Source organism: Drosophila ficusphila, unplaced genomic scaffold, assembly GCF_018152265.1.
Source record: "Drosophila ficusphila isolate 14025-0441.05 unplaced genomic scaffold, ASM1815226v1 contig_197, whole genome shotgun sequence".
NCBI classification, from domain to species: domain Eukaryota; kingdom Metazoa; phylum Arthropoda; class Insecta; order Diptera; family Drosophilidae; genus Drosophila; species Drosophila ficusphila.
This window is the reverse complement of record NW_025064091.1, coordinates 2454048-2472323: the sequence shown is the minus strand read 5'-3', so window position 1 is coordinate 2472323 and position 18276 is coordinate 2454048. Positions and strand designations below refer to the sequence as shown.

The 18276-nt window shown below is 39.1% G+C and overlaps 1 protein-coding gene across 6 annotated transcripts in view; it reads left to right on the top strand.

The window, feature by feature from the left end:
- The first annotated feature begins 1225 nt into the window (after positions 1-1225).
- LOC108102148 overlaps positions 1226-18276 on the top strand; it is a 33546-nt gene continuing 16495 nt past the window's right edge. The window contains exons 1-2 of one of the 6 annotated variants that reach the window (XM_017206828.2): positions 1226-1322; positions 2912-3232. The gene's annotated coding sequence lies outside the window, so the exon portion shown is untranslated. Of the gene's footprint in view, positions 1662-2911; positions 3233-18276 lie in introns of all 6 variants that reach the window. The other 5 variants (XM_017206829.2, XM_017206827.2, XM_017206824.2 and 2 more) reach the window with 5 other exon arrangements.

The window sequence follows — 18276 nt, the reverse complement described above, 5'->3', positions numbered from 1 at the left end:
TTTACATTAATATAATTTAACATTTTAGAAGCTTATATTCAACGAAAGGTCATTATCAACAGATCCAACGCTCTTTTCAGCAATTCAGTAAAAGATCTTTTTTTTTAACACAAAATGTCTTAAATCATGCTGGGAAATAAAAAGGGTAGTCTTTCGCCATTATTTGATCGCAACATTGGATTCAAATATGTGACGTAGCATACTTTTGAACGTCCTTATTGGTGATTTCAAATCTAGGCAGGTTTTAACATCTATGTTATTATAACCAATAGATATACCTATTTTTATGTTTAGAAACTATTCCGATTCATTGCTTAACTAGGAATTAAGCACAACTGGTGCCCAAAAATAAACACTTAAACCAAAATATGTCTTTAAATGAGACTGGTAGTAGTTTAAAGAGGCAACTTCTGTTGCACACATAACATTTGGAAAGCTCAAATAAAAACTGATGGTGGTATGTCGTGCTTTTACCTGCTGCCTTGTTATTTTTTAAGTCCTAGGATTATAAGTAAACATATTAAAAATGTATTCCAGCTCTAGAAATACAATTTTATTTTAGAAATTCCCTTATCGTAATACCCGTTCAGTATAAGTTTTGAAATTGTGTTATGTTTTATAAAAGTTCGTATATATTTTAAACCTTATTAAACACTAAACATTACAAAAATTTGTTTTTTATGGGACTTCGAGAAACATACATACATATATTAAAAAAATCTGTCTTGTCTTCTCCAATTACCATTCCCACGAAAAGTACCAATTGCCCATCAAAATATTCTATTGATAAATAATTATACCCAACGATAAGGAAGAAAAAAAATAATTCGTCGACCATAATGCCCCAGGACTCTCTCTTCTCGCAAAAGAGAGCGCCTGAGGGCACTTTGCTCTCTAGCGCCTCTCTTAAAACCGAGAACTGCTTTCCGACTGCTTGCTTTTGGCTCTCGCTGGCGGCACAATTGTGTGAGTGCGAGGGAGCCGGCACTACAACGAATGGACAACAATTGTTTGCAAGTGTGTGTGCGATGGGGTGCGCAATATAAGTGTGTGTATGTGCGAGTGTCCAGAGAATCCACATGTAAATAGAGGCGCGCTGCGCGTTCGTTTGTGTGGCTGTGTGTGTGTGTGCGTGCTTTGTTTGGCTCCCAGACGTTGTGTTGTTTTTTTTCTTCGTTTCTTCGGTTTTATTTTTTTTTTTTTTTTTTTTCGTGAGCGGAGCGCCAAGCGGCAAAAGCAGCAAAAGCGGCGGCGACGTGATTTCAAACAGTGAAGTCGACTTGCCGCTGCCGCATCGCATCGCACCGCACACACCGCAATCGGTAATCGGAATCGGAATAAAAAAAAAAACAGAAAAGAATCGGAATAGCCAGCGGTCGAAAAAATTTGTTGTTTATGCCACAACCCAACAACAACGTTAAATAAAATAAGAAACCAACCGACAGAAAATTATAAGAATATTCAAAACCGAAAAACGTACAACCACATCTTTTGCGTAGCGCGTTCGTTTTGCCGTCGCTAAAACCGTTAGTTTATATTTTGAGTTTTGTATATTTTTTTTATTGTTCCTACATGTTTTTACAGTGCAAAAAAAAAAAAAAAAATGAAAAACCAAAAATAAGAAAAGAACAAACTACAAGGATTTGAGTGTATTGGTATTGGTAAAGTGCTCCGCCCCTCGCAGGACATTTGTGTGGGTGTAAAAGGGGTGGGGAAAGAGGGAGGGGGTTTGGTGAGAGAGGAGGGGTGGGGAAGGTCTCCGCTCAGGATAACAGCGAATGTCCTGCTTCGTGTGCCTGCTATTTATTTAGTTTCCTATTTTTTTTTATCCCAATGCCCCTTCGGTTTTTCGCGCCTTCTCACTCGCACTCGCTGCAAAGTGTCGCCCTCGTCGGTTGTCGCTTGTCGTTTTGTCGCTTGTCGTTTGCGTCTTTTGGATTGGCTTCCTTGGGTTTTGCACAAGTGCGTTCGGTTTTTTAACCACCCCCCACCGCCCACCTACGCCCACTTCTTGGATTGGATTACATAGCGCCCCTCTCTCTTACTTTTTCTGTTTCTGTATTTTTATTTTTTTTTATATTTTTTCCCTTCTTTTCGTCGTCGTGTCCCCAGCATCTCTGCCGGCGGCGCTGCCGACGTCGACGTCGACATTTCGTTTTTTGTGACTCGTTTTTTGCGTGCGTGTGTGCGAGTGCGTGAGTGTGAGTCTGTGTGTGTGTGTGTTTGGCTGCGTATACGTGTGTGTGTGTGCTCGCTAATATTGTCGTCGAGTGTCATTGGTCGAAAGGCAAACGATGGGAGAAGGGGGAGGAAGGGGGCCGTGTGGGGATGGGGTATTTTATTAGAACGAGAGAGAGTGGGCAAAGGGGGCGTGGGCGAGTAGCCGAATGGGTTTTTGATTGTGTGTCGTCGCTGTGCGGGTGTATACGTATGTATATACGTATATGTGTGTATGTTGGTCTCTCTGGTTGTTTGGTGTCGCATGCAAGAGCGAGAGCGCGATAAGTGCATGTGGTGCATAAGCGTATGTAGGTGCAAGCGAGAGCGAGCGAGTGCAAAGTGCATAAAAGTTTTTGGCCAAGCGAAAAATGGCGACATCATCGGGTCGCAAAAAGCAGCGACGGCGACAGCGCGGTCGAAATAGCAGCGCCAATTTTGTTCGGTTTGTCGCGCGATTTTATAACCGTTTTCAAAAGCGGCGGCACTGTGACCTGTCGTCCGTCCTCCTCGCACGGAAGATATTGGCAAGAGTGGGGCAACAAGGACCCCCTTAGGAACAAATTCAAAAAAAATAAATTAAGGATTTAATCCCTAAATGAGACAACAATAAAAAAAAAAACCAAAAGAAATATAAAAACTTAGTGCCGGGACTTAACAACACACGTATGCTTATTGTCCATCTATTTTTTAGCCAGTTATGAGTTGATCAATATGAACAGCAGCAACGATAAGGAAGAGGACAACGAAGACGTATTTTAAGAAAAATTATAAATAATTTAAAATTTAATTAAAAAATAAAACACCCAAATAACAAACAACAAAAACACGGAGAGAGCATTTCGAGAACAACAAATAAATCTCGTGCACACGCACGTGGGGTTGCATGTGTGCGTATGTGCATCTGTGTGTGTGTGTGGGTGAGAGCAACTAAATCAGCATCTACAACTACAAGCTCAAAAATTAAGGAACTGAAGCAACGCACCAAAACAACGCACACTTAACACAAGTTCAGGTGAGCTAAGCTATCAATAGCTGGTAAATCCTACCAATCACCCATCAAATGTCTTGTATCACTTCGAATACAATAAATATCTTCTAATAAAACTAAAGGGCAAGAAAATTGGGAAAGTTTTAAGTAATATAACATTCAAAAAATTCCTGTCATATAATCTTATTCAAGATTTGATCAGGAACTGCCAAAAGCACTTAATATAGACCAAATTCTTATAATAGGGGAAAATAAATAACAAATATATTGAGAGATTTAAAAGTAACAGATGCAACTTTAGTGTGGGCCCACTGCTCGTATACGTAATTTTTTATAATACACACTTTATAAGACATTTAAAGGCATATTACAAGTTCAATATATGTATCTATAACATTTACTTTGTATATATTTAATATTATTTAATATTTTCATGTTTTCATTAAATATTTTTTGCTATTTTGCTAGCCAAAAGGCTTGGTTTGTGAAGCTTCCAAACGACTTACACTTTTAGCATAATTACGATCATATGTAACACATGTACCGGTTCCATGTTCCCTGTCAACTTTTCAGTCTAATCTCTAATTTGATCAAGTGCGGTTTAATACGCCTATTTATGCACAAGTGAGACTTTGTTGCTTTTATAGTTTCCGGTTACGTTATCAAGATTTGTGTTTGGAGCGCCGATCTTTGGTAAAAAAAAATTCAAAATACTTTTAAAACGATTAAATTTAGTCTAGCACATTAAATTGCTATTGAAGTATAAAAAAATGATGGGGTTTTCAATGAAATTTTGATTAACCAAAATGGCAACCATTTGTTATTGCATTACGTTCTTGGAAGATCGTAATGTAGTTCAATGAGGGTTTGGGAAAATTCTTTCAAACGAAATTTAAATAAATCTCACTTATGCTTTATATCTTAAAGAGCAAAGTAATTGAACAAATATATTTTTTTTCGACGGGAATCCCTTTCCTAATTCCGGACAGAAGGCCTATGGGCCCATCTTTGCCAGCAATTTGCAAAGCTCTTTTCATTCAGCCTTGAGTTTTTCCCTCAAACGAGCACTCCCCACTTTTTTCCCAGCCATATCTTCCATCTGGATTTTCTCATGAATTAAACAGGTCATTTTTGTTTTATTAATTCTCTTTTTTATTCAATCTCAAGGTCGGTTCCGCGCATATCTTTGTGTGTTCTGTGTGTACGCGCACGTGTGTGCCTGTATTTGGTGGAGGTTTTTGTCTAAACATTGATTTCCTATTCGCAGAAGTGATGAACAATAAATGAAATGTGGATAATATCTGAGTTCTTCATTCGAGAATGACAAATGAAGACACAAGAAATTCAGAACGGTAGCAGAGCGAATGAAAATCACTGCGGCTGTGTGAGTGGGAATATACCTGACAACAGTTCCGACATTTGCCTTTTGTCTTCACGTTTATCTCAACCTTTGTCAAATATATACTCGTATACATATATGTAGGTATAGTAGATATATATATTTTATCATTTATATATGCATGCTTGTATGTATGCGTGCTGCTTGTGTGTGGGCGCGAGTGTCGAACGGAGGCCATAACTATATAGTCATATAATCGGTTGTTCGTGAGCTGTAAACACAAGCATTGTAAATTTACACCATGCTTATAATTAGCAATAGAACGGCAGTTGACTTTTCCAGCTTTATTTACAACGGCCCCCCTACACCCAGACCTCCGCCTACAGTCAGTCCCCCAAGCCGCATATTTCGCATCTCTTCACTGCAACCGCAATCGGGTAAACAGATTTTCGCTCTTCGGAACGATTTTATACTTGGTCACTTTGTTAAAAATTTCGATTTCAACAGATCATGTTATTTAAGTATATTATATACTTATAATATAATGTATAGTATCAACAAATTCTTGCTATGAAATGTAATGCTAAAGGTGTCAAGCATTCTTATTATACATATAAGAAAAATGTAGATTTTTGCAGGTTTTTTCCGACTTTGTTTCTATGTTTTTCCGATTACGGATTCGAGAACTATAAATTAAATTCTACCTTTTTAAGGTTAAAACTCATTTTACTATCTGCATGAAAGGGAAATCATCTTATCACTAGATTTTATCTAAATGGCTTTAATTAGCAAATGAAAGAATAGTTAAAACTTACAACCACATTCTTAAAAGTATCAAAACATTAATTTCCCATTATATTTTTATTTAGCTAGAATGTGCACTTCAACCGCATTTTCTCTAAGTGTTTTTGAGGAAGGTGGCCAAGCGACAAAGATCGAATGACAGGCTGAAAGTGCAATGAGCACCCCGTTTCCCCTTTTCCCCTTTTCCCCTTTTCCCCTTTTCCCCTTTTCCCCTTTTCCCCATTTCCCCTTTTCCCCGTTTCCCGCTTCCCCAGTCACCTGGGATCATGCTTCACTGACGCCAAAGATTGTCGCTCAGGCGTCCACAATGGGCGCCAGTTGAAGTTGAAGCTGAAGTTGAAACTGATGTTGATGTTGATGTTGAAGTTGAGGCTGAGGCTGAGGCTGAGGCTGAGGCCAATGCCTCAATGCCTCCAGCTTCGAAAGACCGATCCGAAAGTCCGATCCGACCGCAAGGTAAACAGTGCTAAAGACCCTCTGACACTTGCTTACAGTGCAACTAAAAAGGTCTTCACTCTTAATAAGCTATGCTATCCATTCGGAATGTGCTTATTAATTTGATACTTATTTAAACGTATTACTTGGCAACTTGAAATAAATAATGAACAACAGAGTCTTTGATTCTTACTAAATGACTAAATATCTGAATTTAAATTTAATTACCTTACCATTTTAAAAAATGTTTGTACTTAAACGATTTTTGCGGTTTCAGCAACCTACTAAAGTTTTCAAGGAAATGGCAAAAGTTGTTTTTACATACAAATTACGAAGCAGGGTAAACAAAAACATTTAAACATCCACAAGTTTCCACATTAAATCCAAAATGTGTGCTATTGAAGTATTTTGTTCTTAATCTCCCAATAAGTCATTTCCCCTAGTAGAATCAAAAAGTCAAGTTTCGTATTTTCCTTGGTTTCAAGAAAAATTGTTCACAATATATTTAATTGTTTTTCTCAATCTTAAACATTCCGTATGTAACAAGGAGACGGAAGAGATTGAACTGTTTACCTATTTATAGCTATAAAATAAATCAACAGAATACAAAATTTCCATTCGAATAAAAACAAGCTTATTTTTTTTCAATCAGAAATATGGGAGCAAGATACCAAATTACTGTGCAGCAAAAGGAAACTTTTTAAACGCTTTACGTTAAATTTAAACTAAGAATGGCCTTAAATATTTTTTGCTTTAATATAGCTGAATTTAGATGAAAATCGATTACATGGTAAAAATACTGCTGGACTTTACGTTTCTGTCTGCTTAAACTTGTGCTCTTTTGCTCTTCACTCAAGTGCCCATTGCCGTCTATTAATTAGCATACATATTTTGCAAAGTAAAGTGGAGTTAATGCGAGGTGGAAAGTCCAACCGAATGGCAAGTGGTGCAGATATAGATCCGACGATCTTAGTCACTCCTTCACTCGCCAGGACAGTAATAATTTTGCTCGCATTGTTCCCCACCTTCGAAATAAAAAATAAAAAAAAGAGCAGCAAGTATGACTCGATGGTCCTTTGCCCGCGGTGGCATAAAATAAGATTGCAAAGGCAGCGGCAGCGGCAACAGCAAAACAACACACGAGTGTGCAGATGCAATGGAGGACATGGGACATTGTTCTCACATCCACAACCAACCACATCGATATCCACTGGCACATCCACCACGTCCATATCCACCATCCACCAAGTCCGACCTCGTCATCGTAATTGTTGCTGCCCAGCGCCGGCTCGTATAATCCGCTGGATCCACTGACCATCATCCCACCACCCCCGCCAGCCATGGCGTATAATTGCAGACCAGCCACCGCCGCCGCCGCCGTCGAACAGTGGTTCGAGATGCAATTCACTCCAAACTGATCCACAAATAACCACTCAAAAAAGTATACAAAAAAATGTATCCTAAAAAATAGGATATTTTACTTTTTTGGCTAATATGTTTGTTCCGTTTAAGAAAGTTTTTAATGGAATGTTATAATTTAAGTTAAAATAATTATAATTCAAAAACTCTCCTGAGATACGAATACTCCCCCTCGTTATTTTTTATCATTACAACAAATATGCCTATGCTTATCCATTATATTGTTTTAAATTTAAAACATACAGGAACAGGAAGTGGTAGTTTAACAGGCAAATGTGACAGTTGGCTGAAAACCAATAAATCAGCGATCAGTAAGGAATGGCTTCAAATCCCCCATAATAACACCGTTGAGAATTGAAAATAAGAGCCGGCGATTAAAAACAGCCCCACTGTGATCCAATGGGCCGCCGCCTCCGCTACCTCACAGCAAGCCACCAGATGTTCAATCTTCCGCTCGAAGTGCTCGATCGAGTTGGCAACAGTTTTTGGCCAGATCGTAATCGCTTGGGTCTCGGGTATATATGTATATATACATACATATATATATCTCGAACTCTTGGGTCGAGTTCTCTCTTTTGGGCTTTTGCGGCAAAAAGGCAGATGAAGACGACAACTTGGAGCTTATGTGTCAGGTGCGCGTCGTGCCGCGAATGTAACAATTTATTGCACTCGCTGTTGCAGTGTTTTCTTGCTGTTTTTTCTTTTTTTTTTTTGGATTATTTTTTTTTTGCTCCTTATATTTTGTTTTTTTGCTGCTGCCTGCTCCTGCTGCCCGGCCACCAAATTGAATTTTCCACCATCGAAGTTGTTTTCGGCTTCTTCACTGTTGTTCTGTTGTTGCAACAACAAGAATAAGATTCTGGCCAGCCAGGAAGCTTCAGGTTTGTATGTTCAACCGTTCGGCCACTTATTGTCCAATTTTCATTACCATAACGAACTCAGAAATAAGATCGATTAAGGGGCATTGTTGAATTACATCGAGGCGCCCCGAAGAACACAAAACAAAGAAGTGGCAAAATATCAATGTAATTCCCAGTTGTAAAAACAAAGCAATACGGATAATCTAGTTCACAATCAGAAGCAATGCAATTCAAATGTTATTACCTAATCGAATTGGTTTAAGTACTTTCTTTGCTACCTAAAACAATAATAATATTATAAGAACATTTTTTAAACATTTATTTCGAAACCGAACTTACAAATTTTTAAAACCTGTTTTATAATGCAAAGCAACTGACAATTATTGGTGATTTTCTTGAATCGTTAGAAACTGCTGCTCAAAGCTATAAACCCTCTAATTTAAAAATTGGGCTAAAGACAAGCCTTTTATAAGCCCGAAAAAAAAATTGTTGATCAAATTTGCGATCTAATCGATTTTTTGAATTTTTCCTTCCCGCTTTTTGATTAAGCCATTACATAGGTTAATGTGTATTCATAATTAAGGCATGGTCGACCTTGCCAGCCGGCTGGTCAGAGATCTTTCACGGCCTCGAGATTGGCTTGCCACTGCGATCGGATCCCTCAGACAATGGAACCCAATTTGGGTTTTCTTGAAACGAAAGAAATAGCATTTAAGTGGCTCTGCGGCTGCTTTTGAGGTGGGATTCTACGAATTCGTGACAACCATTGCCTCTGAGTTCAAGTTGTTCTCAAATATAAATTTTAAGGCTAGCAGTGATCATTTAACACTCTAAACAAACACAATAGTGAAAACCGAACAAAATAAAGATATGATTTATTACAACATTTGTAATCGTTTTCCGTCATTTCTATCCTTTAACCATTATGGTTTTGATATACTGAAACGCACGAGAACATATACACTTTATAGGGCGGAAGCGATTTCATCTATTTTTGCATATGTTCGCACGAATACAATAAACCCTTTTTTGCCATACGAAAGGGTTGGCCATGTTGACTAGAAACAGGCTTTCATCCCTCCGAACATACAATGCAACTAATCTATCCTTGTACCGGGTGTATTTATTAACCAACAATTATACCTATTGCACTATCGCGAACTTGTCGGAAATGAGACTTTGGTGATTAGTTCTCGTACATGGAATTGACATCCAAATCAAGACTTCGCATTTTGTTGACTCAAATCCATTGCATCGTATTTTCTGGGAAGAAGGGAAGCTGTTCGTTCGCAATTCAATTACCATCAGGTGGCTTTTCTGTCTGTCTCGCATCGATATCGCCATCTGAGCAGCGATCAAACAGAATACCCGGGAATCTACACGACGGCCTTAACTTATCCATCTCGTCAGGGCTTCTTTCCTCTTTCTCGGTGCCTCGTAAAAGTCAATCTATTTGTAGCAACTGAGTGGCGTGAGTGGCCAAATCGCACAGAACTGGTCACTTCAATAGGCAATTTTATGACACGAAATTAGTTTACACCAAAATTCAAAGCAACAGAAATCCCTACGAAATCTTTTAAAGTGTTTTATTAAATTTAGTTTGAATGCGTTTAAAGCGCTCTGTAACTTATTGCTTTTTTATTAACAATCTTAACAACCTTTTTGAAAACTTTTTAGAATGCAATTATCATTATTAAGTTGGTAACAAGAGTTATTTACTTTGTTACCAAAATATCAAAACAAATAAATATTATATTATATTCTGCTTTTTTTATAATTGAACGATTCAATGCGATAGTTAAATATAATAGAGAAACACGACGCTTCTCAAAATCTATGCCTTATGCTTTTAATAAAATGTATTTTTTTAATTGCCGACTTTGCTCCAGTTTGGTAGGCCTGTTGCCTTCATATTTACTTATAAATTATGAGGCTATTCGTGTGACGGGCGGTATGCTTTTGTTTGTCTGATGGCTGCTGCTTTGTGTCTATTCTGCTGAGTTGTTGTGCTTTGTAGCTTTTTGTGGGTTTTTCTCTCAACTGGTGTGTCGGCTGGCTGCGTCTCTGTCTCGGTCTTCTGTCGTCTTCACTTTGCCTGGGCACGAAAGATTAAATGTTTTTAATTTCGGCTAATTTGTGACATGCGCGACCTTAATGGCTTCTTTTCACATAGTAAACCTCGGCGTGCTCGGCGTTTAATTGCTCTCAAAAAAATCATTGTCCCACCGACGTCGTCTTCTCTTCAACTTACTGACTGTCTCCATGTCTCCCATGTGCAGCAAAAGCAAAAGCAAAGCAATGGTGATCCCATAGTTGACAATTCTCTGGGAAAATCTGGCTGGGCCCGCAATGAATTAATCATGCATTTGAGGCTTGAGAAATTAATGCTTGGACCTGCGACGCCCCGATGTAGTCGTCATCATCTCGCGTTGCAGCGCGTTTTTAATATGCTTTTATATTCAAATTAACACGCATGCCAAAGCAGTTTCCATGAAAGCAAATGCCGTAAAAGTACGATTTTTCTGTTCACACAGATAATAATGTTGGCCCTGATATAATAATCTGAGTCGAATGGATTATATATAGAGTCACCTTTTACGCTTCTTTTTTTTTATTAATATCCGAATAATAACATTTAAAAAATGTCACAAATAATTAGAGCCTATTTCCTTAAAATATATTCAACTAGATAATTTAGTAAAAACTTATTTTGCAACCTAAAGAGTTTAAGAAAATATTGTGGAGTTGGGTAACCATCTCTCTAGTTTTAAAACGTACACAAAAATATATATAGAATTTCTACAATTAAGTAGCAATAAGTATAGGCCTTTTTTCACTGTGCATGTGGCAACAGAAAGATAAGTTTGAGACTTGGGACCCGCTTTTAACGAGCCAAGCTGATGAATGCCATAGGCTGGCGGCCGGCATTCATGTTTATGTTAGAGCCAAAGATTTTCGATTGCTCCGTCCATTCCCCTCACTCACAGCCACCTTTCTTCAAGACAATTTGCTCGGAGCAAGGTCTGCACTCGGAGAAATTACACGTTCGGCGGGCCAATAAAGAAATTACTGGAGACCCAGCTTAACATATATTAAGACGAGATTATCTCGAAGATGGAACCAAATGTCAGCCCTTTGAAATATTGGACTAATTGATTTTAATGATTTGTTATGGCATCTTAAGAATACTTGGGGATCATAAGCTATTTACAAAGATTAAGCAAAGGTTGTGTATGCCTTTAAAGGGAAGCTTAAGGGGAGTTTGTTTAGTTCATTAAAGGCTTAAAGGGAATACATTTTTCACAGCTCTTGAGAGTAAGAAAAATAACTGACTTTAAAGCTCTATTTAAATAACTTCCTTCGGTTTTTTTGGTTACAAGCAAACTGATCAGCGTAACAACTTAATAATAGTAGGTTTAACCTGTTTAACTTATCAAATGGAATATTGGTAGGCAATTTTATTATCGAGGTACTTAACTCTTGCGTTCTAATACAGTGAAACAAATTAGTTCCTGTTTTTTTTTAAAGCAAATTAAGCATAGTGAGAACTCGGTGACATCAGCACAATTACAAACAGTGTAAACAGTGGTAACCTATGCTACGGAGGAAATAAAAACAAACAATTATATTACAGAATAGATAAACATTTAAAAAAAAACCTATTTTTTAATAAAATATTCTTAAAATTGTTTACACTGTTTTTAAAGAATGTAATTCATGTACTTGTAAAAGTTACAAATGAATCCTTCTTCTCCGTGATATAGTTCTTCCGATTCAATTACAATAGTTAATTGGTTATGCTTATTTGATTCGAGCAACGGTTGATTTGATCAGCAGTTGATGAGATCTCCGGCCTGTTTGATCCGCACTTTTACCCTCCGTTTGCCCCACTGTGCAGCGGTGCACGGTGCACACTCGTTCGCCTCCATTTATTGATGTGGACAATTTGTAATGGCATGCGATTTCCTGCCGACCTGCACAACCAGTCCAACTCAGCTTTCGAGGTCTGGACCCAGCCTGTAATTGAACTCACGCTGGCAGCTGTGAGCTAATGACAAGCCGAGTCCAAGCAAAGCGTATTAGCTGATCCCAACTTTGGCCCGTGATCCGCAGTACGTTTTTTTTTTTTTTTTTTTTTTGTTTCTGCTTTTCTTCTCATTTTGTTGTATTTTATTTCTTTTGGTTTCGCATCCCGATATTCCCGATATAACCATGTCCCTTTACCTTTCCCTTTTCATTGCCAATTCCGATATCCATCCCGTGGAGGGCACTTTGCGCCATTATCTGCCGGCAATTGCCACACCGCATGGGACAAACAACAGGCACATACGCAGCAATACGCGCTGATATGTTGATTAGCCGGGTTATTTCCATTTCCAATCCGTATCGAAATCTCGATGCGAATTTAACTGCTATATTTATACAATTGTGGGCAGCTGATGAGTGCTCAAATAAGAGTAGAATTATTGGTTTTCAAAACCAATTTTTGTTCTGATACTGATCAACAAATAAAGATATTCACACTTAAAAAAATATATATATTAAAAACAAAATTTGAAGGGTGACAAATATTAAATTTGTCTGCTGCTTTGCCCACTGTGCGGTGTCGCTGAAGATAAATATAAAAACAAAAAAACAGGCATAACGACAGCGACAGAAGAAGGGCCGATTTCTTAATTATACATATATAAATATATAGCTGTCATAGGATCGATTGGACCGTCCAAATGGGGCGTGACCAATTCTTGAAAAGCTCATGATACGTTGGATTAAACACAGACAGATCAACTATGCTGTTATGATGATGATCAAAAATGTCTCCATTCCTCATTGTTTAAAAAAAAAATGCGCTTAAATTATTCTACCCAAAAGAGCCATAAAAATAGTCATTAGCCAAAGTCTAAGCCAACTTGCAACCGCAAGTAATTAATGTGGGAGTTAACTACTTTTCATGGGTTCAGGCAGTTTAACAAGCATTCAAATTCATTTATTCCAAGTTCATTTAAATTAATCCCTTTTACTTTCTGTGTAATCCGATTAAAGAAATTAATTTATTAGTTTAAAGCTTCTTACAATTTATATATTATCGATAGTGATATATCACAAAGCACCGTGTATATATCACTTCAATTTATTTACACCCGAAAAGAAAATATGTTTAGCAAGTTCCTCTTGAAATCTGAAATATATCTTCGTAACAATATGATCGATGACCTTCTGCTCGGCAAAATTGAGTCTGATTTCCTTTGGAGAGAAGTGCGATTTGAGGCGGATTTCGTTTGCATTAGATTCAATGAGCATCAGTCATCAAGTTTAACAACTGCAGTCTGCCAGTCAGGCAGAAAGTAAAGTCAACCAGTTAGCGAGGCGAAGAAGAAGAAGAGGGATCGAGGGGCAAGATGCATGTGGCATTCTTGACATCGGTCGTCTGTATGGTGTGGATACTGTACGTTTTCGCACTGGCCGCACGTTGTTGTTTAATATTTACACCTCGGCCAGGCAAATCCATCAAAATATAGCAACTCGTTATGTGCCAAGACGACGGAGTAGATGGAACTGTGGGATTAGCGATCCACCGAGAAGAGAGAGAAGGCAAGAATAAAAGCAAAAAACAAAAGGGGGCGGTACCCGGGTCGCCGGAAGGAGAGGGCGGACACACTGGCAAAAAAAAAAAAAAAAAAAAAAAGAAAATAAAACCAACCAAAAAAAGAAGCAAACAGAAGAAAGAAAAAAGAACGCATGCTGCAGAGGGACGAACATCGGACCAAGTTCAGTTTCTGTTTGATTTTATTTAATGGCATGACAAGGTCAAGTCGCCACTACCACAACCACTACTACCACTTTCGAAAGACTACGCAGCAGCATCAGCAGCATCAGCAGCAGCAACCTCAGCATCAGCAGCAGCATCCACCAAAAGCCGCATCCACCACAAAAATAGGGACATTGGCAAGAAGTTTGCCAAGAAGTCGAGTCCAAGCTGGCGGAAGGTGGTCGAAGGTGGCGGAGGAGGTGCCTTTTGAGTGGAGTCGGCAGCTACCTGCCGACGACGACTAGCAATCGGGCAAAAAGCGATGAACGCGCAAGTTGGGCCGGGCCATAAGTCACAAAGCAATTACAGTGAATTGCTTTTTACAGGCTCAACTCCCAAGTCCCAGTCCAAGTCGAACTCGATGTTGGAGTCAAAGTCGCAGGCCAAGATCCCAAAAACTCCCGACTCTCCAGCTTCAGCTTCAGTTTCAGCTTCGGCTTCGGCTTCGGCTTCAGGTTCCCGCTCCAGCCATCTTAAATAAATGGAGGAGCAATAGAGCAGAGCCCAGCGGCATGGACATGGCCAGAACGGTCAGTTGAATATGGGCGAAGAGCGGGTGGAGTACACTAAGCAAAATAACCGATTGCTACCTGAGTAGTAGTAGGCAATATCTTGAACAGAACAGATTGGGAATTATAATAAAATAGGACAAGTATTCTTGGTATTCACATACAAATGTAACTGTTCATTTGATCTGTTATTTAACTTTTCCAGTAATTAAACCATTTGCATATTTTAACGTGGGAAAGTTTTTTCTTCATGTGTATTGCCTATTTATATATGAATAATACACATATTATTAATATTAGAGTATTTGGTATCGGATGAATATTATATATAGATTGCATGAAATAAATCTGATAACAACTTTAGGTGTTTACACATTTATTGTGAAATCCCTGAAACAGTTTAAAATAGGTTTTTTATTAAAACCCCATGAGATGTATCCATTATTATCAAATATTATTTATGTTCACATTCCCAGAGCTAGAGCTCGTAGCTTATTACCACTTTATTCTTTAATAAATTGATAACTGACATTAGAATCTCTTGACATCTGACCCGAACTAAGTACGACCTCGAATTAAATGAAAGAAAGAAATTGCACTGTTTGGTGCGATAATCCTTGGATCATGTCAGCTCATCGCATTCCATTAGACCCGTAATCGCTTGCCAAATTCCGTACAGTGTGCCGTACCGAGATGGTACCGATTAAAGGACGGGTACTAATCCAATCCACCCAGTGCGAGTGTCCACCCACCGAGCACCGCGGAGCACTCTTCCTTTTTTTTTTTTTTGTTGTTTCGTGGACTCGCCGTCGAAGGTGGCGACTGAAAAGCTGTGCGCGAACCCTGGGTTTCATAACACTATAAAGATGAAATTGAAACCGATTACCGCACTCTTGAAAAAAAAGGAGAAGAGAGCGAAAAAAAAAAAACGATCAAGTACCACGAATGCTCGCGGACACATTTTACTCATGTAATTTTATTGCGGCTGCGAATGATTGGCAATTCTCGCTAAAAGATAAAGCGAAGGGGAAGGCTGGACCGATGGATGGATGGATGGCCTGGGCGGCTGTACAGATGGACGGATGGCTGGATGGTTGGATGGTCGGTTGGTCCGTCGGTTGGTTCGTTGGTTGGTTGGTTGGTTGGTCGGTCGGTTGGTTGGATGGTTGGCTGGATGGATGGATGGATGGATGGAAAACCAGTTACCGCGTTGCACAATGGCGAAGCAATGTGATGCGACGGGTCCATGACTGCGGCTTGATAATGCCAAAAAAAAAAAAACAACAAAAAAAACAAAAACAAAAAATCAGAAATAAGAGAAAAGTAGAGGGGATTATAAAAACGAGCAAGAAAGACAATGGCAAACGAAATCAAACAGTTAGATGAGACACCTGCCATACAAGCTATATACTCTTGGTCCTATATCCAATTCAATCACTCAACGGAGACACACACATACACACATTTGCTGGAAAGTATGGCAATCTCGGTCCATCATAAAAATGTGCGAGTGAGAACTGAACCCGCCATTTCCGTGGACGCGAATGTGGATGTGGATGTGGATATGGGATGCGAATGCGAATGTGGATGTGGATGTTCGCGCTCGTGCAGTGCCGTAGATCAGCAGGCATCAAAAAATACAAAAAAAAAATACAAAAAAAAAATAGAGGGAGGAAGGAGGGGAGAGACAAAAGCACTTATCTTGTCTCAGCCTCAATAAGCCAACCTGTCAGCAGGAGCGGGAAAGGTAAAGGCCATGGGAATGCAGATGGACACACTGACTCTAAACAGGGACATCGGCATCTCCAGCATCGCCAGCATCTCGGCAACTCGACTCTCATCTTTCCTAGCTGGCAATGAACCATGCAAATAAAAATGACAATAAATTTAGTGCCGCATATAAACAAAACCAAGCAGATATGCAATAGTCCACTGCTTAAACCAAAGAATATTTATACGCGCATCGCATTGGGTATTTGGTACAGAAATAAATAAAAACCTTTCACACTCGCTTTGGAAACGAAAGCCCCTGATTTGCCAGTAAAGCGTTGGAACGCCACTGAGAATTAACATTAAAGTTGGGAACATGGGGATTCTAATGCGCAGAAGCCTCGGGTCAAGAAGTCTAAGTGCTTCGAAGGAGCACCCGACACCTTGTTCCACAGCAAAGGAATTAATGATGGTTAAAGTGGAATAGATAAAAGAGTCATTAATAAATGGAAGCAAATTAACGCGAATATAATAGAAGAATTTGGAGTGAAGTCAAAAATGATAAAAGAATTTGTATAATGCATTTTGTGAATAATATGACTTACAGCATGTGAATATCTTTTTCTATAAATTCTTAGTCAGTTAATAACGTGCAACACATATAACCCAAATATACAAAAATGAGCAAGATTCTTTTTTTTTTTTTTGGTTTGATTATCTTCTGACCTTTCGCATGACAAAGTTTATCAACCCAAATCGGAAGTCTCCGCTCCAAAGAACGATTATTCTACCTGGATTAGGTGTTGAACTAGACGACAAAGTTTACGCGGCTGCCTCTGAATGGATTAAAGTGTTTTGCGATGGGAAGCTTCGAGGGATTCGCTGAGCCGGGGAATATGGAAATGGAAATGGAAATGGAAATGCACAACATCGATCTGGCAGGCAGGTGAGCTGAGCCACGGCCTGCGTCTGATTTTGCGTTTGAGCCTGGCCAGTTGGCACCGTATGAGGTCCATTGAGGCAGGAGAATGGTCATGGGAGCTGAGATCTGAGATCTGCCTGCTGTTTTTCGGTTCACAGCCCTCTGTTCCTGTTCTTATTATTGCTGTTCTCTTGGCGGTGGCGTCTTGGCTTTTAGCTTGCCTTTTTTCCTTTCCTTCCTTTTTTCGCTTTTTTTTTTTTTTTTTTTTTGCTTTTGGAGGGAGTCTCAATCTTTCTCTCATTTGGGAAAACATGGTCGGTGATACTTTTACGAGCGAATATTACCCAATATGACGATTACAGACACCCATTGCCATGGCCATATGGCAATTTGTTGCCATCTTATTTTCGCATCCTATCGCTGGACACTGCAGGGCTTTTCGTTTTGATACTGCCGCTAGTGCCTGGTTGCCACGATCTGCGGCCCGATAAAACACGGCTCCCCGACTCGCAGGAAGATCATGTGCATCGCCCCGGCCAGCTGCTCCCTAGGAAACCTTTTTTCAGCTGCCATTCGTTTGGGAAAAAGCCAATCACTCCTTGCCCGGATATTTCCGCCTCGGCCATCCAGCCATCCAGCCATCTTGGTATGCAAATCTGCAAGCGGTTCCCTGAATCTAGGAGTCGTATATTAAATGCGTACCAATCGGTCGACCTCATCGAGTACACTAATCAAAATTTTTACAATTAAATCACACAAAACTTGCTCTTTCATAACAGATATTTAAAAATATATACAGTTTTTCAAAATTTGAAATGGGGAAGGACGTAAAAAAACATTTTAGTGCTAGATATTTGTAGTCAAAATTTTCTTATCAATTAAAATGGTTTCTCAACTTAATGACAAATCAAAAGAAAACAAATATGCATCTCTCATTTACCATTTGTAATATTTTCCCATCAAATATTAATATCCCCCTTAAAACAATCGATGATGTCCCCAAAAAGAAGATGTCGTTCCATTGGCTACACCTGCTGTCCAAAAAGAAAATATGGTTCCTAATCAAAATCGGTTCGGTTACATTTCGACCAGTAATAATATCGATATCAGATGGAGCAGTCGGAACCGAAGACACACAGCCAAGCCAAAGGACACACAGCGAGGAGGCGAGGGGCAAAGGCAAGATAAACACACAAGAGACAGACGAGAGACAGAAACAAGGAGAACATGCCCCCTAAAGTATGAAATTCGCATAATTTTC